Source organism: Neofelis nebulosa, chromosome 18 (genome assembly GCF_028018385.1).
Source record: "Neofelis nebulosa isolate mNeoNeb1 chromosome 18, mNeoNeb1.pri, whole genome shotgun sequence".
NCBI classification, from domain to species: domain Eukaryota; kingdom Metazoa; phylum Chordata; class Mammalia; order Carnivora; family Felidae; genus Neofelis; species Neofelis nebulosa.
In genome coordinates, this window is record NC_080799.1 from 249,547 (window position 1) to 271,519 (window position 21,973).

General features: G+C 59.7%; 1 long non-coding RNA gene across 5 annotated transcripts in view; it reads right to left on the bottom strand.

Annotated features, from left to right (window-relative positions):
- Positions 1–4,706: 4,706 nt before the first annotated feature.
- Positions 4,707–21,973, bottom strand: part of LOC131501031 (uncharacterized) — a 43,074-nt gene continuing 25,807 nt past the window's right edge. The window contains exons 2-5 of one of the 5 annotated variants that reach the window (XR_009256585.1): positions 11,286–11,381; positions 8,924–9,116; positions 8,388–8,507; positions 4,707–7,010 (exon numbers count right to left, since the gene is read on the bottom strand). This is a non-coding gene — a long non-coding RNA (uncharacterized LOC131501031). Of the gene's footprint in view, positions 7,011–7,667; positions 8,304–8,387; positions 8,508–8,923; positions 10,900–11,285; positions 11,382–21,973 lie in introns of those variants that run through there. The other 4 variants (XR_009256586.1, XR_009256588.1, XR_009256584.1 and 1 more) reach the window with 4 other exon arrangements.

Sequence of the window (21,973 nt, forward strand, 5' to 3'; positions counted from 1 at the left end):
GGGATGGTTGTTAGGCACACCACGGGCCTCAGGGGAAAGGCTGCTTTGCAAACTGACAAACTGACCAGGCCGGGGTACTGAAGCCCAGCAAGGGAGGGGCTGCCCGAGGCATGGGGTAGGCGCCACGAATCTGAACTAGGGCTGAGAAGGCCCCACCTGCTGCAGAGGGAAGGTCACGGGGGAGCACACACCCCATCCGGAGAGGCTACGTGTCCCGTGGCCTCAGGACTCAGAGTGGGGTCTCTCCGGCTTGGCCTAAAGCCCACCAGGCCATCACAAGAGTGGGGACCTGAGGCCCAGCTGGGTCTCCTGAATCAGAACCCTGGTGTCTGGGAAGTGCCCCTAGGGTCCCACAGAGTGTTCTAGGGGCACCCGGTTTGAGAACGGGTCCCGTAGTGGTCCCATTTCTTCGTGTGCCTTCCAGACCTCTGTCCGGTCCACCAGCTGGCCCTCGACACCACCAAGGGGGTGGGAAGAAAAGGACAGATCTGTATCTCAGCTGCAGGGATGTGGTGACCCACACGGTCACAACTGGCAGCCTCCCCCTGGGGTCCAAGCACGTGTCCCAAACCTGTGGCTCCCCGCAGAAATTCCCCCCAAAACTCCATTTTGGTCCTGGGACAAATGTCCTGAATTCCACCCGGTAGCTAAGTGACAGGTTGTTTTATTCAGTTGGGACACTATTTCTGAATCCACAGGCACTGCTCCCCCTACAAACCCTGAACCCAGATTCATGTCCCCCCAGGGAGGACCCCAAGGAAGAGTCCCCCAAATCCACCCCCACCCTTTGGAGACACCCAGTTCTCCTCCAGATACTCGGGTCTGTGGGTCGGAAACGTGTTATTGGCCCAAACCTGTGGAGCCTTAAGTGAGGACTCGAGTGGCAGAGGGGCCTGGGAGCAGGCGGCTTGGGCGGGAGGGAGGACGGCAGGACATTCCTGGACAAGAGGAGACACGGGCTGCAGCCGCAAGGAAGCCGCTCTTGCCGAATCCCGGATGCGGCTCGGGGCACATGTCTGGTCTTGCGGGGACAGGCAGCCCCCACTGGTGCTGACAGCCCAGCCCCTGGGGTGGCCTCTCCAGGCTGCAGGTGGCCTATCAGCGGTGGGAGATCAGCCCTGGGGCCGGGAGATTGATCGCATTCCTGGGGACCCAGCCCGCACCCGCGTGCCAGTCCCCGGAGCAGAAACCCTGCGCCCCAGTCGGCGGCGTCCGTGGCCCTGCGGGCTGGTGGCGAGGTGAGCCCAGCGGCCGGCCTCGCTTGGCCAGAGGGAGATAAGACACCTACACAAACAAGGACACAAAGCCGGCTCTCACGGCCGCGCCAGCTGCGCACCAAGCCCTCGGCGGGCACTTTATGGCGCATTATCTCTTCTGTGCCCCACAATAGCCCTGCCAGGTGGGAATTCTGCTCCCATTAAACAGATAAGGAGACAGGGTTCCGAGAGGCAAAGGGGTGGCCAAGGTCACCCAGGTTATAAAGCTGCTGGGCCTGGATGCAGCCCAGGCCCACCTGGACACCAAGCCCACCCCCCTTTAATGGAACATGTCATAAATAGACTCTTTGTTTTCGAGAAAACGTTTTGAAAAGGAATGTTGGTTCCAGGGAGGAAGCAGGGGCAGGACACAAACTGTGGCTTCTCCCTTTGTCACCCACATTCACACACGGCGGGGGGTGGGGGGGGCAGGGCCCCCTCCTCTCTCTCTCTCTCTCTCTCTCTCTCTCTCTCTCTCTCACACACACACACACACACACACACACACACACACACACACACATGGGTTGGGGGGGGCGGGGGAGATGGACATTTGTCCCAGGACCAAAATGGAGTTTTGGGGGAATTTCTGCAGGGAGCCCATGGCTGGCTGGGGCCACAGCCCAGAGGAAGGTGGAAATGGGGGGCTGACACTAGGGGAGGCTGCATGAAGGACCCAGGGGGAGCCACGGGTGGTGGCACCAGGTGTCTGGAGCCATGGGGGTGACGAGGGCAGGAGAGCAGGTGGAGGGACCCTGCGTGAGCACCCCTCACTCTGCATCCCCATGACTGCCCCCCACCGACCCAGCAGGATTCGGGGGTTTACTCAGAGACCCCCGGTCTGAGATGCCAGGAGCCCTCAGGACAAAGGGGAGATTCTGCGGGTGGGTGTGTGAGGGGGGAGTCTTCTGGAAAACTGACCCCCAGGGAGGATTCGGCCTCAGGGTTTCCTGGTGAAATGGCCTGGCCTGATCAACCCACGGAGGCTCGCAGCACAGTCACCCAGCTGCAGCAGGAAACAGGTTGTGTGAAACACAGACCCAAACAGACACAGAGAGAACCCGCCTGCCAGGCGAGACCAGGGTGTGGGGTGGGGGAGACGCTCATCAAAGGAGAGGGCAGCACAGATACCCTCCATGCATCCAGCAGTGGGGTGGAAGCTGAAACACAGCACTGGGCTCTTTGAAGGAAGCCCAGAGAACAAAGACGAGCTCTTAGAAATAAAAAATTCAATAGTAAACCAGATCAGGGGACGCCTGGTGGCTCAGTCGGTTAAGTGTCTGACTCTTGATCTCAGCTTAGGCATTGATCTCAGGGTCATGAGTTCAAACCCCAGGTTGGGCTCCACGCTGGGCATGAAGCCTACTAAAAAATAAAAAAATAAAAAAATAAAAAAATATCTGCACAACGAGGTTGAAGAAATCTTCCAGAAAGCAAAGCCAAAGGACAAAGTGACAGAAAACTAGAGAAAAGAGACTTTTTAACCTGTGGGTGACCAGGTTGGTGGCTCGACACCCTAATAGGACTTTTAAAAAGGGAATAGAGAACACGGAGGGAAGGAAATCGTTGAAGAAACAATTCAGAAACTTCCAGGCCTGCTGGCCGGGGACAGCAGGATGCCCCAGGGCAGCGGTCACAGCTGGACCCAGAGCTGGGAAAAGACGGCCTGGGACCCAGTCCTGTCACAGGAGGGCTAAAGAAGCGTCTTCGGGCTTTCCCACAACACGGTGTGTGTGTGTGTGTGGGGGGGGGGGGCCTGCAAGTCAAATGAAGTATCCAGAATTTTGAAGGAAATCATGTCCCCTGGGATTTGATAGCCAGACTATCACTGGCGCGTGATGCGACGGGGGACGCGTATCAGGCATGTACCCTCCGTGCTGTGCGATCACACGCACCGCAAAGTGCAGGCTTTGCACAAATGAGACGATGCTATGAAGGTTCCCTTCCATGTGGCGCTCCTTCCTTTACCACGACCTGCTTAGCCCCCTGTCGGTGAGCTGTTAATCTGTGTCGTATTTCTCACCGTCACCGGAACAGCGATTGCCTGGCACACTTGGGGTGTGGCACACGCTTAGGGTGCCAAAATACCCACAGACACCATGAGGGTGGACAGGCACGGCCCTCCGGGATGGTGGAACCAACCCAGCCCTGTGTTGGTGGCAGAAGCCCACTTATCTGCACCCTTGCCCACGTACCAGGAGGGAGGTGGATCTGGGGACTTGGTGGGCGACCCCCACTCATCCTTTTCGGAAGACCCCAGCCGGGCCACAGAGGCTTGGAGGCCCTGAGGTCGGTGAGGGAGGAGTCTGCCCACGAGACCGTTGCCAACCAGGCAGATGAGCTAAACCATCTCTTGGGCTGGGCCTGGGAGCAGGTGGCCCCTGGGGTGGTTCTGCCAGAAATGAGACCTGAGCTGTCGCTGGGGACATGAGGGGACAGCTGGGCCCGCCTGTCGGCCAAACCCAGCCCCAAGACTCACAGGCCTGTGGGTGCCGGTCCATCCGCCTCTGTTCTTGGCGGCCCTCTCCCAACCTGCCTCCGGTTCCTCCTCAGCCGGGGGCTTGGCGGGGGGCCCAGAGAGACCACCAATGCTACTTCTCCTGGAAGCTGTCCTCAGCTCAGCAGACCAGCGCCCGCCCCCACCAGCTCTGCAACGGTTCGCCCAAGTAATAAAAACGGGCGACGATGCAGCTTTGATCCCATAGCAGCATCTCCAAGGGCTGTGAACGTCCCACCCCGGCCCGACCACCCTTTCACGTGCAGCCAAGAGGCTCAAAGGGGAGAAAACGTTCCCAAAGCAAACACCCTTTGCCAGGGCAAACTTTGCAGTAAAAACAGAAGAGGAAATTCCTAATCTGCCGCTTCATGTGTGACCAGCGGTCCTGCGCCAGGACAGCCACGGCCGCGAGCCCTGTGCCTCCAGCTGAGGCGTCCCCGCCAGGCTTTGTTGTGGGGACCGCAAACTCGTGGGCTTGCCCGCGTCTTTGATCTGCATTTGGCACCGTTAAAACTCCGTTGGCCCCGGGGCGCCTGGGTGGCGCAGTCGGTTAAGCGTCCGACTTCAGCCAGGTCACGATCTCGTGGTCCGTGAGTTCGAGCCCCGCGTCAGGCTCTGGGCTGATGGCTCAGAGCCTGGAGCCTGTTTCTGATTCTGTGTCTCCCTCTCTCTCTGCCCCTCCCCCGTTCATGCTCTGTCTCTCTCTGTCCCAAAAATAAATAAAAAACGTTGAAAACAAACAAACAAACAAACAAAAAACTCCGTTGGCCTGTCCGGGCCTCAGACCCCGGGGGCCTCTGTCCCCCACAACACCGTTTCCCCAGACTCTGCAACTGTGCGTGCAGGCAAGCCTGGACACGGGGGCCAGAGAGGCCCCGATGTCACCTGCGGCGGCAGCCAGGGCATGTCCGGGGGAAGGAGGAGGTCAAATTCCTGGGCCGCCCGGCTGCCCCCCTCGCTGCGTCTTCGTGGCGGAGGTGCATCTCACCTTCAGCTCCCGAGGAAGCACTCTGCTTGTGTCCCCAAGCGCGGCAATTGTGAACATACTTTCCAAAAAATATATACACCAAGAAATAGTTCCAGCCGGGTTTTCCTGACGTTTGAGGGCCCTGGGCTCTGTGACGGGTGGATGCCAGATGCAGGAACGGTGGCACAAGTGAGACAGCGGACGCGGGAATGGGACACTTTCCCGGGGCACCTCTACTGGGGTCTCGGGGCCCGGAGCACCTTCCTTCTCCACGAAGGCCTGGCTCCGGGCTGCTCGCTCAGGGGCTCTGCCTCCTCCTGGGATGGGGCAGCTCCGGGGCCTCCACAATGACCCTCCTGTCTTAGGAAGCCAGGACTCTGTTCCGAGTCTCCCTTCAGGTCACGGCTCCCTCACACTCACATTTCCACTGAATCTGTACGGTTCCTACAACTTCCCACCCGCTCTCACGTTGGGCTGTTTGATGATGCTTTCCTGGCCACTTGAGACCAGAAGGATCTCGGGTCTCTTGATGATCATTCACTCATTCACACACTCATTCATTCACTCGTCCACACCTGCCTCAAAGGACGTCTGCACCAGCTGCTGAGGACCCACAGGCAGAAAGAGACACGGTTCTGCTGTGGGACTCGTGCTCTGCTGCACCAGGAAGGCATGGAAACAAACGACCCTGACTCGGGGTTCAGGCTTCTGTTTTAGCCCCGACCCCCACACGCTAAGGCTGGCCGGAGGGGCAGGTGGGGACCGAGACTTCACTGTCGGGGGGCCCTGGATGTACAGTGATGGGGCTGGGACATGGACAGGACAGGGAGGCGGACACACGGATCCAGCTGCAGTGACAGTCTGGTCTGGCCTCCAGATTTGTCACGCCGACCAGAGATGTTCATTTCAGGGAGACAAGGACCGTCCGCCTTATGCCTGCTGGAATGCACAAGTGATGGGTGAGTAAATAGGGAGGGTGGGTGGGAAGGGTGTGGGGACCCTGCCACTTGACTCCCCAAGCCCGCCCTCCATACAGCTCATCATCAGATGGGCCCACGGCAGCCCCTCCTGGCTCCCTCCGGCTGGAAGAGACTGGGGTACAGCTGCAGGGCAAGCCCAGGGGTACGGAGCTTACAGGGAGGCCCACAGGGAGGGCCATAGGGACAGGGATCCCGCAGACGGACCCCACCGGAGTCTGCACTAACAGATGCTGCCCTCCCAAAAGTCTCCAACCAGGATGCTGCCCTCCCAAAAGTCTCCCGGTGGCCTGGGAGAGCAGCCCAGCTCTCACCGAACGGCCTCCAGCAGGAAGCTTGACTGTGCTGTCCTTCTGCCCGGCAGCTGGGTGACCCTAGGGGGGCCCTCGACTGCACTGGCCCTGAGTGTCCAAACCCCAAGGTCCGTTTCCATTTGAAGGTGGTGGGTTCCAGCCCTCTGATTGGTGAGGTCAGAGCTCAGAAAGCGATAACCCCGAGGTACGTGAGGCCAGCCCGGGGTGAGTCCTCGAAGTGAGCCCTGCATGGAGCCTGGCAGGGGGCATCAGCACTTGCCTGTTTTACAGATGGAGAAAACGAGGACAGCCCAGTAGGACACGAGGGAGGCACCAGGGCAAGCAACCCCTGAAAAGTATGTGAAGATAATGGGATGTCTCTGGCTAAGATGTGAACGTTCACTTGAAGGTCACGGAGGCTTTCCGCGCCCATGGCATGACTCGCTGCCGGGGCCATGGAAAAACTGCGGCCGAGCAGAGAGCCAGAGGCCGTGTGAGGAGCAGGTCCCGGGCCTTGGAACTCTGGGTGGGCCCAGCCCGGGGGGAGAGCAGAGGTGGTCTCTCTGGTGTGGGGGCCCGGCAGGGAGGGGGCAGACCGGCACCCCCCAAGAGTCATCACGTGAGGGGCCATCAGGGGTGGTTGTGACTCCTACCGCCTCCCTCTCCTGGGCCCACACCCTCCCCCTGCTCCCTGCTGATGTGAGTCCGAAGGTCTCCGCAGGAGCCTGGCAGGATGGTGAGGAGCTCACTAGGCAGAGGGAAGGGTGGCCCGCGGGCATGGGGACCGTGGAGCATGGACCCGAGGGAGGGAACGTGGAGTCACAAGTGGTAGGAGACAAAGCGTGATTTGCAGAGGGTGATGGGGACCCCAGAGGCTGGGGGAAAGACAGCCCCCAAAGAGGAGCTGCAGGGTCTAGAAAGCCCTCAGGCATGGGGGGGCCCTGCAGGCTGCTGGCAGGCAGGCTCTGCCCTGGCTGGTGGCTGTCGGCTTCTCGAGAAGGAAGTTTTCTTCTTCTCCAGCTGGAAAGGAAAGGCAAGAGAGGCAGGTGGGCGGCAGCTTCGGGGGAGGGAGGCGTGGGGAGGGGCCCTGTGGGCTGGGCTCAGGCATCCTGAAGGAAGGAAGGAGGGCTGCAGGCAGGCGGCCGCTTGTTGGAGTTGAGGGCGGCTGTACGGCCCAGGTTGAGACACGCCAGCCACAGCGGCCTCTGCCACCACCTCCCACTCACAGCCCCCCCCACCCCACCGCCCCTCCTGACACGTCCTGGGAATCCCTGGCTCCACATCTGCTCTCCACTGTCTCACTGCTGCAGGTTGGGGAGGAGGGGCACGGGAGAAGGGGTCCTTATAGTGTCATGTCTGCTCTGTGCCAGCCCAGTGCTTGAGGTGTGGGAACGGAGGGACACATCTTCTGCTTGGAGGGCCTGGGACACAAGGTTCGGCCCCAGGCAACAATGAAACAGCAGGAGATGGGGTTGGTGCCAACTCTTCCAGCAAGAGTGAATGGTTCATAGAGCCTGTGAAGACCTGTGTAAACATTGTCAAATCCCTTCCCCTTTCTGAGCCTCAGCTTCCTTGCTGAGCAATGGGTCAATAGCCTGTTATAAGGATCATCTCATCAGCAATAGTAGACTTAGGTGCTTCCTAGGGGCTGTATAAACGGATGGGTGGGTGGATGGATGGATGGATATGTAGGTGGATGAATGGATGGATGGATGGATGGATGGATGGATGGATGGATGGATAGGTGGATGGATGGATGGATGACTGGATGGATGGATGAATGGATGTGTAGGTGGATGGATGGATGGATGTGTAGGTGGAGGAATGGATGGATGGATGGATGGATGGATGGATGGATGGATGGATGGATGGATGGATGGATGTGTAGGTGGATGGATGGATGGATGGATGGATGGATGGATGGATGGATGGATGGTTGGATGTGTAGGTGGATGGATGGATGGATGGATGGATGGATGGATGGATGGATGGATATGTAGATGGATGGATGGATGGATGGATGGATGGATGGATGGATGGATGTGTAGATGGATGGATGGATGGATGTGTAGATGGATGGATGGATGGATGGATGGATGGATGGATGGATGGATGGATGGGTGAGTGGGTGAGTGGGTGAGTGGGTGAGTGGGTGAGTGGATGGAGGGATGGATGGAACGATAGATAACTCGGTAGTGTAGCAAACTTTAGAAAATGTGGAGACAAACGCAACTGGAAACTTTCAGTCCATTCAGGAGTATTTTCTGTGTGCCTACATTTTGTCCATCTCCATGCAAGACACCACGGGAGTTTCTACATGAGAAGTAGAAGGCGGGATGATTTGGGGGGTTGAGCACAGCATTTTCTGCTGCTAATAATTACAACACAAGTACTCACCCAATACTGGAGACAGCCCTGGCAAAAACGGTCCTCATCCTCTTAATTCTGTGGCAAACAGAGATGGTCAGTGGTACCCTCCTCCCTGGAGACACGAGGCTATGGTACAGACAGGCCAGGCTGCAGAAGAGGGGTCCACAGTGGGGAGGGTGGACATAAGTCAGGTCAGTGTCCTCCAGCCTGGCCAAGGGCACCCTGTGACTGGCCTCTGTGGGTCTGGTCCTATCCGCCCCCCCTCCCCCAGCACTGACCCTAGCCAACCTTTGTTTCACTTTGTGTCCCCTCCATGCTGGGCTCTGTGTCGGCTCCACTGGTTGTCATTACCATGGGAAAAGGGAAGTCTAAGGTCAGGTCAGTGCTGATGCTGGAGGATAGCATCTGGAAGCAGCTGAGAGCAGCACCCCTCACTTGAGGGGCCTCCAGGCCTCTCAGACCCCCCGCCTTGGTCTGCACACCCAGCTCCCTCCAGCCTTGGCTTCTGCTCCCTTGTGCGTCAGCCTTAAGTGAGGCCCTGACCTTACACAGGCTCTACTCACTACTGAGTCTTCAAGTTCCTGAGTCCCAGCCCCGTGACAGAGAGAAGTTCTGATTGTCCGGCTCACTGGTTGCACTGGCCACAGGGCTCCAGGTAGCCTCTGAACGTGGTGTCTCCGGTTGGTTGTCTCTCCTGGATCAGGCACGGCCAAAGCGGAGTTGCAGAGCTGAAACCCAGGGCCTGGGTCGCGGGGGCTGCGGACAGAGACGGCTCCTTGACTAACACCCACGGCATCCTGTGCATGTTTAGGGCACAACGAGGCACCTGCTATGATGGGTAATTCTGTGCGTCAACTTGACTGGCCATAGGTGGCCCAGACATCGGGTCAAGCATCGCTCTGGGCGTGTCCGTGAGGATGTTTCTGGATGAGGCGAACACTGGGATCGGTGGGCTGAGTCAGGAAGTCTGGATGGAGCGGAAGGGCTTCGCAGGAACCTAGTGATTTGTTTCTCTGGGGAGCCTCACTAATGCACCTGCCTTCTGGGACATCAGGAGCAGCTGTCCCTTCGCAGCTTCCCCCTGACGTCCTCTGCTAAGGGGAGCAAGGGTGCAAGCCCAGGGTCGGCTGGGCAACTCTCGTCCTCACTCGGGATTGCATACTACAACTGACCCGCAGTTCCCGGGGCTGAAAACAACCGGAAACGCGTCATCTAGAGTCAAAAAGAACCACCCTCTTGCACCTCGCTGCCCGCTGTGCCTCTGACTGTCCTCCTCTGGCTTCTCAGACACGTGAGCGGCCTCCAGCCCCAGGGGACAGGCACGTGGCCATCCCTGCCTAGGAGGGCACTGCCCAACACAACAGCTGCTGGCCGCGCGATCCTAGTGAAATTTAAGGGAATTGCAAATCAGGGAAACTAGAAAGCCGGTTTCCAGGGCTCTGGGGTCACAGCGTGGATGTGCGACATCCATCATCACAAGCAGCTCTGTTGGCCTGTGCTGACCCAGTCCGTGGCCACGCGCCCCCACCCCGGCCACCGTGGCCTGGTTCACGTCTGCGCTCCCTTCACTCAGCCCAGCAGACACGGCCTCAAGCAACCTGTGTCCCCATTTCCGCGCTGGTTGTTTGTTGGGCTGGGACCGGATGCCCGCGGGCCCAGGCGCACTGCGGGTTCGGGCACTGCCCCTGTCTGTTCCCGGGCCGAGCAGGTCCACGTCCCAGTAGGTGTCTGCAGGATGAATGCAGGAACGCGGCCTCCCGAGGAGAACAGAACCACACAGCTTACAGATCCAAGCCCGCTGTGTCGAGAGCAGGAGCCGGGTCGGAGGCTGGCAGCGTCCGTGCAGACCCTTCAGGTAGCACCGAGAGGTTCCCTGGCTTTGCCCCGAGAGGGGCTCTGAGTCTGGAGCTTAGCCCAGGTGAGGGCTTTTCACCCCTGAAGGGAAAGTCCTTGCAAACCGATGTTCAGAATGTTGCCCAAGAGGAGCCACTTCCGGGCCGGGGGCACGAGGCCTGCGTCTCAGGGAAGCTCTGCATGGGGCCCCTCCTCCGAGTACGGGCTGAGACCCCCGGACAGGGAAAGCTCGTGGCCCCTGGGCACGGGGGCAGGGTGTGGGACATCACTGTCACTGGCTCCACAGCAGGAAAAGGAATCGGTGCTAATAGTCCCGGGCTCCCGGACCGCCCCACACCCTGCTTCTGGGGAAAGACAATGGGCCAGGAGGGCAGGGGCAGGAGCCGGACGCCAAAAGGGCGGAGGCCCCGCCGGAGGGGCTGCGGGAGCCCAACAGGCAGCCGGGCCGTGGTCGCACTAAGCCAGCCACCCCAGGGCCAGGACCCCGGGCACGGAGGGGCGTGGGGACAGGAGATGCGGGATTTCTGCTGCCAAGGCCTGGGCGGGACGGCCTTCCCGAAGGGGCAGGAAACAGATGGCCTGACCAGGATGGTCTCGCAGGCTTTCTGGGGGCAGGGAAGGGCCAGGACGAGGGAGGAGGCCCTTGCCTGTGCAGAGATGACGCTGGTGGGCTCCAAGTCGGGTCCCCCCCCCCCAACACCCCGTCACAGGAGGGGCTGGGGGCCAGCTCTGACCCGGCACCACGGTCGGCCTGGATAAGGAGAGTGAGGCCGAGAGCAGTCCCGAAGGGGCCAGAGTGGACCGACCGGGCCTCCTCCGATGTCCCGGCTCCGCGGGGATCGTGGGCGCGCGGCCTTCGGTCCACGTGGGCCAGGGGGTGGGGTTCGGCCTCCACCTCCAGCAGAGGCAGAGGAAAAGGGGGTCCGGGGAGGGGCTCATCACAGTCAGAGAAAGGCTCCCGGCCCCTCTCCCACCAAGGGCACCCACTGCAGGCCGCGTTCAGCAGACCACTAACAGCTCTTCTCAGAGTCAAAGATTCCCTGGGTCTGAGATGTGGGGCCAGTGACTCACCTTCTCTGAGCCTCGGTTTTTCATCTGCGAAATGGGTGGATAACAACATCACCTCGTAAATTCATCAGGTAAAATTAGCAAGGACGTGCACACTGCCTGGAACGGAAGAGATAATAAGCAGCACAAATTACCGTCATTACGACCGTTTATTTTCCAGTCAAGAAATCCTTAAGAATGCACCAGGGTAAGACACCAACATGCTTTGTGGGGACAAGAAGAGTGACTCCGGGGTCCCACGCGGCCCCTGCGAGGTCCCCACACCCATCCTGAAATGGCACGGCCGGGAGACAGAAGCCCCCTACCTCCCCACCAGTCCAGGCCTCGGGCCACCCTTCCCTCCACCAGGACCCCAAGCCTGAGGCGGATGTCCACTTCTGAAACAGCAAGCCCTTGGCCAGCCCCCGTGCGAGTCCCTGACCCCGGCCACGCAGGCCCCTTCCCCAAGGTCTCCACGTGGGCCACCCGTGGGGCCTTGGTCACGGGGAGAACGTCCATTTGTAATGAAGCCTCAGGCAGGCTCTGACTTCTGTGGTCAGGAAGCCTGAGGCTTCCACTGACCGAGGCTGCTGCCCCAGTCTGTGCCCCCAGCCCAGCCTCTGGACACTACAAACTGGGCCTCAGGGGAGACTCCGCCTCCTGGAAGCCCACCAGACAGCACAGGCGATGAGGCCGACTGTCCCTGCCCTCCCTCAGGTGCAGGGACACTGGGCTGGGGCCGGGAAGGGCCCTAAGGGGGCCCACAGGACCTCTGCATGGGCGGACTCATGCCACAGATGCTTCTTGCTTGGCTCTGCTCATGTCCCTGCTGTCACCTGCCCTGTCCTGTGCTGGCACCTCTGAGCTGGTCCCTAATCTGTCACGTGGTAACAGCCACCCCTTGAAGAGGAGGTACCCAAAGGCGGTTATCACTCTGGCCGCAGCCCCAGGGCTTGGGGCGGTACCCTTTGACCTTGACTTTCCTGGTCTGTGAAGTTGAGGGAAAGTGACCCACCCAAGACCTGGCTCTAGTTCCTGGCAAAGTGAAGACTTGGGCGGGAGCCTGGGCTCCAGGAGATGCAGCCTCCTCCCCGGCCACCACGTGGGGGGAGGGCGCGTGGGTCCCACGCTGCCCCGGCCAGTGCCGAGGGCAGAGGAAGTGGAGGCCAGGCCGGCGACCCCGCAGGAGCCCCAAGCCTTGCGGGTGGCACCTCCCTGCTGGCTGGCAGCCTGGGTCATGGACGCTGCACAGAAACAAGCATCGTCAGAAAGCGTGGGTGAGACACCGTCCTCGCTGTAAGTCACAGCATCTTGGGACCCGCGGGAGGTGTTGGTGGGGATGCGCCCCACAGGCCGGCCTCTGAGCGAGTTTCTGACCAAGCTGCCACGAGTGGCTTTCCAGGCACTGGATGTCAGTTCAAGGCCCTTCAGCCCTCGGTGAGAGGCCCCCAGGCCCCCGTCCTGGCACACTGGTGCCAGGCCTGCCTTGAGAGCAGGCAGCTGGGGTCTACGTGACATGAGAAGCCCACATCGTGTCCTGGGGTGGCTGTGACAACAGAAATGCACACCCTCCCAGCTCTGGGAGGGGGGTCCCCAATGGAGGCCAGGCTCCTCCCGGAGGCTCTGAGGGAGAAGCTGTTCCAGGCCACTCCCCTCACCCCCCAGGCTTCGCCGTCCTTAGGGTTCCTCGGCTGTGGACGCTTCCTCCTGACCCCTTCGTCCTTCATCCCACTGCGCTCTCCCTGCGTGCACGTCTGTGTCCAAATCCCCCTTTTATGAGGACACGGTCATGTTGAACTAGGACCCACCCCACTCCAGCATGACCTTGTCTTCACTAATTACATCTGCAATGACCTTATTTACAAATAAGGCCACATTCTGAGGCATTGAGGTTAGGGCTCCAACACATGAATCTGATGGTACAAAGGCAGCAAAGTGGAGGGGGGGGGGGGGGCTTCTGTTTCTCAGGACGCCCCAGCCTTAGGAAAACCGAGACAGGTCAGAGGAACCTGGCTTTCCTGGATCGCAGATCTCAGGGCAAAGCCCACAGGCACGAGCTTTATTGTGGGCACAGCCCCAGGGCAGCAAGACAAGGGGAGGAGGAGAGACAGGTGGCTAGTTCCTGGGTGAGAAACAGCTTCCCCCAGAAAACAGCCTATTATCAGCCCCGTCAGAGCCCTGGCCTCACCTGCCGACAGGTAGAGAGGAATTCACCCGTGTCCCTGGGCCCACTAGCAACATGGCTCGTGGGGTGTTAACCTCCACAGCCCTACAGGGGGTTCCCTCAGCCCCTGGGGAGGCGGGGGCTCTGCGCCACGGGAGGGCACCACAGGCAGGAAGGCGGGGGCTGCTCCATGCAGAGCCCATCCCAGCATCCGGCTGCACTCACTACACCGGAACCTCCAACTCCCATGTGGACCCTCCAAGTGCTCCTTGCCCCCCCCCCCACCCCGCCCCGCTTTGCACCACCCACCGAGCCGAATGAAGGCCAGGCTTCCCCAGGCAGCAGGAGGCCTCTCCTCACTCCTCTCCAGCTCAGAGTGACCCTGTGGCCGCCGCGTCGGCTCAGAGCTGCCGTAGTTCCCACCCCGGGAGTTTCCTGTGAGACGTGCAAGTCACGGGAGGACAAGGTTTGCAGGAGCCTGGTAGATGGCATCAGAGGCCACCTCTCGGGGCCCCCGAGCCTCCCGTGCTTTTCAGGCCTTGAGCACTCATGGACCTTGCCTCTGAACAGCCCGGTGGCGCAGGGACCCTGACAGGGGAGGGTGCTAAAGCAAAGCCAAGAGAACTGCCAGGGTCCTCTTCCAGAAGGACGTCGGGAGACGTGGGCCCAAGAAGACGCCTGAGAGCCGCCAGCTCCTTTCCACAGAGCACAGGTGCAAACCCAGGAAATAAAAAAGGCAACGAAAGGAGAGTTCCAGATGGGACCTGGGCAGGGTGGTCAGGAACCCCAGGACTGGAGAGGCGGTATAGACTGGGTGCCTTCCCACGCCCCGCCAACAGGACCCAGGGGCCACAGCCCGGCACCTCCTGATGTCCAACCAGAAGGAAAGTGCTCATAGCACATCAGCTGGAGCCCAGTGCTCCCACCCTGGAAAGACCCCTGTCCCCTCAGGCCAGATCCCTTCCCACGAAGACACACTAGGGGGCCCCAGCAAGGGGATCCCCACATCAACAACCGGCCCAGCAGCTCCCTGCCCAGAGCCACAGCGGGGCGTGGGGAAGCCCCTCACCTCAGGAAGGCCCAGGATGCCCCAGAGGCCCCAGATAAACCGAGGAAATCTGAATAACACCACAAACACTCTGAAAACTGAGACGTCATCAAGTTCAGCCACGGCATGGGCCCGGACCGCGTGATAACCCTGGACAGGGCAGCGGCAGGCTACAGTGAAATGTTTAAAAAGACTCAGCCACAGCGTGCAGGGTGCGACCGAGAATCACAGCCCAGATGAGAAGACACGTAGCTGCAAGCAACACCAAGAGGGACAAGATGCCGGAACATTCTGGCGAGGGTTTCGGCGTGGCCACATGGGAACGCTAAGGGAAAGCACTTACCAGTCCTCCTGGAGCAAATGAAAACACAGAAAGCCCCAGCAAAGGAATGGAAATTATATGAAAGGACCAAACGGAAACGACGGAACTGAGAAGCGTAGTAACAGAAGCAAAAACTCAGCAGACGGGCTGAGTAACAAAGAGGAGACGAGGAGGACACAGTCTGTGCGTCTGGAGACAAGTCAACAGAAACAGCCCCACGTGAGCCACAGAGAGCACGCAGACCCAGGAAAACGCAACAGACCCCCAGAACCAGGGGAGCGATCGCAGGGACCCACCATAGCACCAGTTTCCGGAAAGTGTGCGCAGCCAGAAGATGTTCAAATGAGTACTGAGTGCAAACTCGTCACATCTGGTCAAAGACAGAAACCCACGGTGTGAGCAGTGATGAAAGCACCACGTGTGTTGTGTGGTCTGGACAGGGCAGTGCTCAGAGGGAGAGTTACAGTGCTGCGTACCCCCCCAGACAGGATCCCCAGGCCCCTGCGGACCCCGCTGCAAGAAGCCTGACACGAGGACAGTCAGAGGCGCAAGACCAGCCACGGGGTGGGGCGGAGGTCGGCGAGGAAGACGGGGAAGCTGACAAAAATGGAAGAGACAGGGCAGAGCCTCCGTTCCCGGGTCGGCCAGGGCCCGTCACCGGCTCCCGCAGCCTCGCCAGGACGAGAGAGGGCGGTGAGTCACGTCACTGCTCGTGAGTTCTGCACCCCAGAAGGAGCAGACCATCGATAAGCGCTAACCGTCAATACTCAACCGAGACGGAAGAGGTGAATCCAGCAGTCCCATAACCAAGGGAAACTGGATCCATAGTTCACAAGTTCCTAAAACAGGCATCTCCCGGATCTGATGATTCTACTGGAGAATTCTACTAAACATTTCAAAAGTTCCTAAAACAGGAATCTCCCGGATCTGATGATTCTACTGGAGAATTCTACTAAACATTTCAAAAGTTCCTAAAACAGGCATCTCCTGGATCTGATGATTCTACTGGAGAATTGTACTAAACATTTCAAAAACTCTTAAGACAGGCATCTCCTGGATCTGATGATTCTACTGGAGAATTCTACTAAACATTTAAAGAAAGAGGGGCGCCTGGGTGGCTCAGTCGGTGGAGCATCCGACTTCAGCTCAGGTCATGATCTCAAGGTTCGTGGGTTCAAGCCCCACGTCGGGCTCTGTGCTGGCAGCTCGGAGCCTGGAGTCTGTTTCGGATTCTGTGTCTCCCTCCCTCTCTGTCCTTCCCCTCCTCCGTCTCTCCCTCTCTCTCTCAAAATAAGTAAACTTAAATAAAATAAAATACAAAAGAAAGAAAGAAAGAGCGGCACAAGTTTACATAATTTCTTCTAGAACATGAAGTAAGAGGAAAGGCTCTTCAACCCATGTTATGAAGCTGGTGTTATCCTGATACCAACACAAGACAAAGACAAAAAAACCCAAAAAACAAAAACCACTATTAAGTGCTATTTCTCCTGAACACATTGCAAAAATCCGCTGCAAAATATAAGCAAACCAAGTCAAATGAGGCATAGAAAGAATGCTATACACGACCAAGTGGGGTTCATCCCAAGTAGTCCAGGCTAGTTCAACGCTTAGAAATCAGAGAAAGGATTCACCACATCAACAAGCTGAAAAGAAAGATAACGTGACCCTATCAAGCTACACAGAAAGTGCATCTGACAAAAGCCATCACCCATCCCTAACGAGGACCCTCGGCAAGTCAGGGTCAGAGGGACATTTCTCAGCTCGGTAAGTATTCAGTATGGTTCCCAAGGTTGGAAACCATCTCAGACGGCCGCAAATGTCATGGATAATGAAGAAAACCCCAGATACGAACAAATGAAGAGTCATCATTTTTGAGCACTTACTACGCTCCAGGTGCAGCCCGGGCACTGACATGATGGCCGCCCCAGGGGGAGAAATAGTCCCAGTTCACAGACACAGACGCTGAAGCGCTGATGGGCCCCACGTCAACGGGGGCTCGAGTCCAGGCTTTGCCCTGCCCTGTGGTTTCCAGTCCTGAGCCTGGGAGGGAGCTCATTGTCCTTAACTGGATTCCAGCTCCCAACGCAGTCAGAGTGGCTGAGCCTTGCCCTGGACACACACGGTGCCACCACGGTGGGGACAGAGGGCAGAGCAGGCCCACGGACCTGGGCAGGAGGGAGCACCCCCCTTTCACGAGAGGCCCCGGCTCGGCAGCAGACGGACGGGCAGTGTTCCCCGGCAGGCAGGGCATCTGGCCGCTCGTGGCAACGTGGAGGTCAGGGATGCCACACGAGAGGGCCGTGGCTCAGCGTCCCTGACAAGGGCTGGCTGCTGCCCTCTCAGCAGGCCGGGCAGTGAGATGCCCTCGGACTGTGACGTACGCACTATGGCAGAACACGAAGGTTTGCCCCAGTGGGTGGTGGCTTAGGGGAACCTGTGTCATCCCTGAGTGTGCTACCAATCGCTCACACTAATGATCATTGAGGCCCCCTGTCCCACCCCAGCCCACATAGGCCTGGAACAGCCTCTTAGGTGGGCAGCAAGGCCTGAGTCCTGGGTCCTACTGGCAGGACTTTGTGAAGGCCAATGGATCTCCATGACAAAGGGCTGGGACAGAGACCAGGGAAGGGAGCCCCTCAGCTCACAGGAGGCCTGGGGTGGGGGAGGAAAAGGTGAGGAAGAGGGGCCACCTTCAAGGACACAGGGAAGGTGGGTTCTCTGATCACTGCTGCCGCTGGGCTGGGCAGCTCCTGGGACCAGGTCCTTAGGAGCAGGAATCACGGGCCCGCGGTTCTCGGCTCAGAGCTCAGGACACGGCCCGCGCTTTGACCTGGGACTGGAACAGTTACTCGTAGCCCTGACCTTCCAGAAACCATTCGCTGGGGCTGGGATTCATCCTGCCCCACTCAAGCTTGCAAGGAGACCCCAGCCTCCCTCCAGAGCCCTCGCCTGCTCACTGGTCCCATCCTGGGTGTAGAATGGACAGAGACCTGGGAGGCTAGGAGGGCGTCAGAAATTGAGAGGGAGATTTATCACTGGGCCCTCCTTCTCTTCCAGTCCCTTGGCTGCAGGGTAGGGACTCTGGATCCATGTCCCCGAGGAAGTGACAGCTATGTCTGCCCCGCTTCCCCCCCTCCCCCGCCCACCAAGGAAGGCCGGAGTCAGCTACCAGCCCCGTTTGAGATGTCACAGAAAAGAACACCCACGATGCCCCAAGGAGGCGGCCTCAGGCCCTCTGGAGTTTCCTCGTCCTGGATCCCTTTCAAAAAGCCATCCCTGCAGGGAGCCGCACCGACCACAGGATCCCGGGCCGGACCCTGGGCCGGATCTGCGTTGAAGGGAGCCGGCACGGCAGACAGGGGGCTCTTCAGGCCGCTCGTTGCGGGATGCTCGTTATGCAGCAGTGGCATTGGAACAGTGCATCTCCTCCCTCACACGCAAGGCCGCCTGCCTGGGGCTGAGCCCTGGGTTCGCTGCCCCCAAGTGTTGGCTTCTGGGCGGGTGAGTCTCAGGCAGTTCATACCAGCAGCACCCCCAAGGCCCTGCCCATAATTGTGGGTCCCTTCTTCCTGCTCTAACAGGCCTTCACCGAACGCACCATTCCGGGCACGGCTCGCTGCGGTGGCCCAGACGGACGGAGCCCTGCCGTCCTGGAGGACCGCGGTCTGGGGTGTTGTGTGAGGCACAGTGCACAGCCTGGGAGAGGACCCCAGGGCTAGACTTACAGCAAACCTGAGCCCCCCCAAGCTTACACCTCTCTGACACACCCCCCCCCCCCCCCTTGCCATACGGGGCTGCCATGCCGGCCCATGTCGCCTCCTGGACACCTCTAGCTCCAGGCCACCTTGGGGCTTTAGCACTTGTCATTCTCCTCCCAGAGGCCCCGCTCACGCCCTGGCCACTTGTGTACATGGTCTCCCTCCTTCCCCACGTTAGCCTGCCTTTCCACACCCGACACGGCCTGCGGCGGCTTTGTTCATCCGCCTGCGGCTTCTCCCACCGGCCAGTGAGTTTCTTGAGAGCAGGGACCAAATCTTCTTGGCCGTCTTATAACCCTGGGGAAGCGCCAGGCCGGATAAACATAGGGCACCAGATAAATATTGTTGGACGCACAAATGAATGAATGGGTGGTTCGTAGCAGGGGGAGTGACATGGTCTGATTTGCATTTCGAAGGAGCGCTCGGCGCAAGGCAAGCCTACGGACGGATACGGTAGATACAGCACGCCGTCAGGGTGGGAGAGGATGGAGGCCGGGCCGGACCGGTGCTCCCGGGGGCTGTCAGGGAGGACACGTGACACCGTGCGTTTGCCAGAACCCGCAGAACTGGACGTCAGATACAGCCCCTATGTAAAGTGCAGGCTCAGCTAACAAGAACAGGGCGATATCCGTTCATCAGTCGTGCCCGTTAAGAACGTCCGACGTTAACAACCAGGGAAACCACCTGTGTGTGGTGGGGTGGGAACTCCGTACTTCCTGTTCAACTTTTCTATGACCCTAAACCTGCTCTAAAAAAAGGACGTCTATTAACCTTTTACAATCTCTGGGAAACGACAACGAGGCCACTCTGTCCTCACCAGAAGGGTTCAAATAAAAACAGATGTTGGTGAGGCTGGGGGGAAGCCCCACGCCATTGGGGGGGCGCCTGCAGCCCCCACAGAACACCAGCAGCGGCCCCGCGGCCGAGGGGAGAACACAGGAGGACGCCGCGTTTCCCACGGGAACGCGTGGGTGCCTGTGTTCATCAAAAGTACACGCACGGAGATGATTCAGGCGTCGCACCAAAGACGACCCGGCCCGTAAGCCGTAGAGGTGGGCGTTTCCTATGGCCGAGCCCACGCAGAAGTGGTAATGAATGAAGGCAGCGGCACGTGGATGGATTTCATAAACATCAGACTGAGTGATGGGAACCAGACACAAGGACACGCTGCCTCGTTCTATTTATATGAAGTGCCAAACAGTCCAAACCACGGTGTGATGATAAAAAGTCGGTTGTGGCTGGAGCAGAGAGGAGGCGGCGGTGGGCCGGCCGCGGTGCCCTCTGAGTTCAGCCCGGGCCCCTCCCTCCCTCCCCCGCCTCCCCTCCTCCCTCACCCCGTCTCCCGCTTGCCTGCTCCTCCCAGCCCCCTCTTCTTGGGGACCACGGCAAAGGCCAGCGGTCCCTCCAGGGAACTGGCCTCACTGGGCGAGGACTTTTTGAACCAGACTTCAGAGTGGAATTTTTTTCCTCTCAAAATAGAGAGGAATTGGCTGTCCAGCAGTTAAAGATAGAATCCTGTGGCAAGGCCAAGGTCTGAGCCCCTGTCCCAGCTGGCCGCAGAGAGGGGTGTGGAGGCCTGGCCCCACTGCTCACGGGACTCAGGGGGTTGCTGTCCCAGCTGCAGCTGGCACCGAGTCAGGTGACCAGTACCCCCCACCAGCATGGGCCGGGGGACTCGAGGAGTCAGGGGGAGGGCAAGCTTGCTTCCACAGAGGTGTTACAGGGGGTTTCCTGGAGGAGAGGACCCCATGGAGGCAACAAAGTGGGCTGGGAGCAGGAAGTGGCTGGCAGCTCAGGGCCCGGAGCACAGGAGAGCGGAAGGGCAGTGGTGGGCAGGTCAGGAGAAGCCCTGAATGTCAACTCAAGGAGGTGCGCTTTGGGTGTGGGCGGGGAGGGGCCGCCGAAAGGCTTGCAGCTGGGGCATGACGGCCACTGGGCAATGATGCCTGCCCAAGGCGAAGGTAGTCCCCTGGGAGTGGGGTCCAGCCTGGGTGGAGAGCTGGGGGACGCTGGGGGCACTGGGCACAGCTGACCAGAGCAAGGCTCCCCACACTCCGCACTCCGGGTGGGGCTTCTGAAGGCAAGCTCTGGTCCATGGTGGGGCCTCCCGTCCCTGGGGTAAGGGCCACACCCACCCTGGGGTCGGGTGGCAGGTGCCGGGGAAGAGCAGGCCCCAGGGCAGCTCAGGGCTGACCTTCTGACCAAGGACAGGCTTACAGCCGCCATCCCAAGTAAGGACAGGTTCTTCTCTCGGGAAGCCCGTCGCTGTGGAATGTGTGTGTGTGATAGCCCGTCCCCACCAGGGGCCCAGGTGGAGGGCGGGACACCTGTGGGCCGTGTGGCCACCTCAGCTCAGCGCTCCGATGGTCTATGCCCGTGCTGCCAGCCCGTGGGCTCTGACCTGCCTCTCAGGGCCACTGCTCTCCCAGGGCCAGACAAGGAGGTGGCCGTGCACCTGAGCCACCAGGACGGAGGCGCTGGAGCAACAACGGGGAGGGGCAGGTCCGCGCCACGTGTGGCCTCGGGGCACTGGCTTCCCTTCCCACAGCGTGTCCCCCTTGGTTTGGTGGCCAGAAGCCCCCCGCGCTCCACCTTCTCTCTGAGCAGGAGACTATTGTGTGTCCCACGTGGGCAGGAAGACTAGGAGGTCTCCAGCTGGACCCTACCCCGAATTCCATGGGCTCATGGTCACCGCTGTGCACGGGGGGAGGGCGTACCTCCCCAAGGGAGTTGGGAAGGAGAAACTGAGGCTCGGGAAGGGCCGCTGAGGGTGCCACGTGCTGTGCAGTGTGGGGGCCCCCGGGGGACGGTCCCCGTGCAGCCCGGCTGGGCGCTGGCCCCAGGCTCTGCCCCATCACAGACTGACTCCACCAGGCCCCTGCCCCTCACAGAACCTCTCCCCAGACCCCCAGGCAGAGCCGGGCAGGCCAGCACCTGGGGAGAAATGGTGCCCACTCCCAACACAGCTGGCCTCAAGCTACCAGGGGCATCACTGAGGGCAGACTTGGGACGGAGGCTCCTTCCCCCTGCAGGTGTGCTAGATGGGGTTCCTCCACACAGCGATGGTGGCTGTGAGCCATGGCCGGGACCAGAGCCAGACTTACACCCATCTTGTCAGGAGCTTTACTGGAGCACAGCCGTGCCGGTCAGTGACATAAAAATAAGTAATTGATGTGGTAACTAAATCTAGTAAAATAATTCAGAAGGGATGTGTTGTAAGTATTTATTAGCTGTTTCAAAAACAGCTTTGTTGGGGCGCCTGGATGGCTCAGTCGGTTAAGCGTCTGACTTTGGCTCAGGTCATGATCTCCTGGTTTATGGGTTCGAGCCCCATGTCGGGCTCTGTGCTGACAGCTCAGAGCCTGGAGCCTCTTCAGATTCTGCGTCTCCCTCTCTCTCTGCCCCTCCCTCCACTTGCTC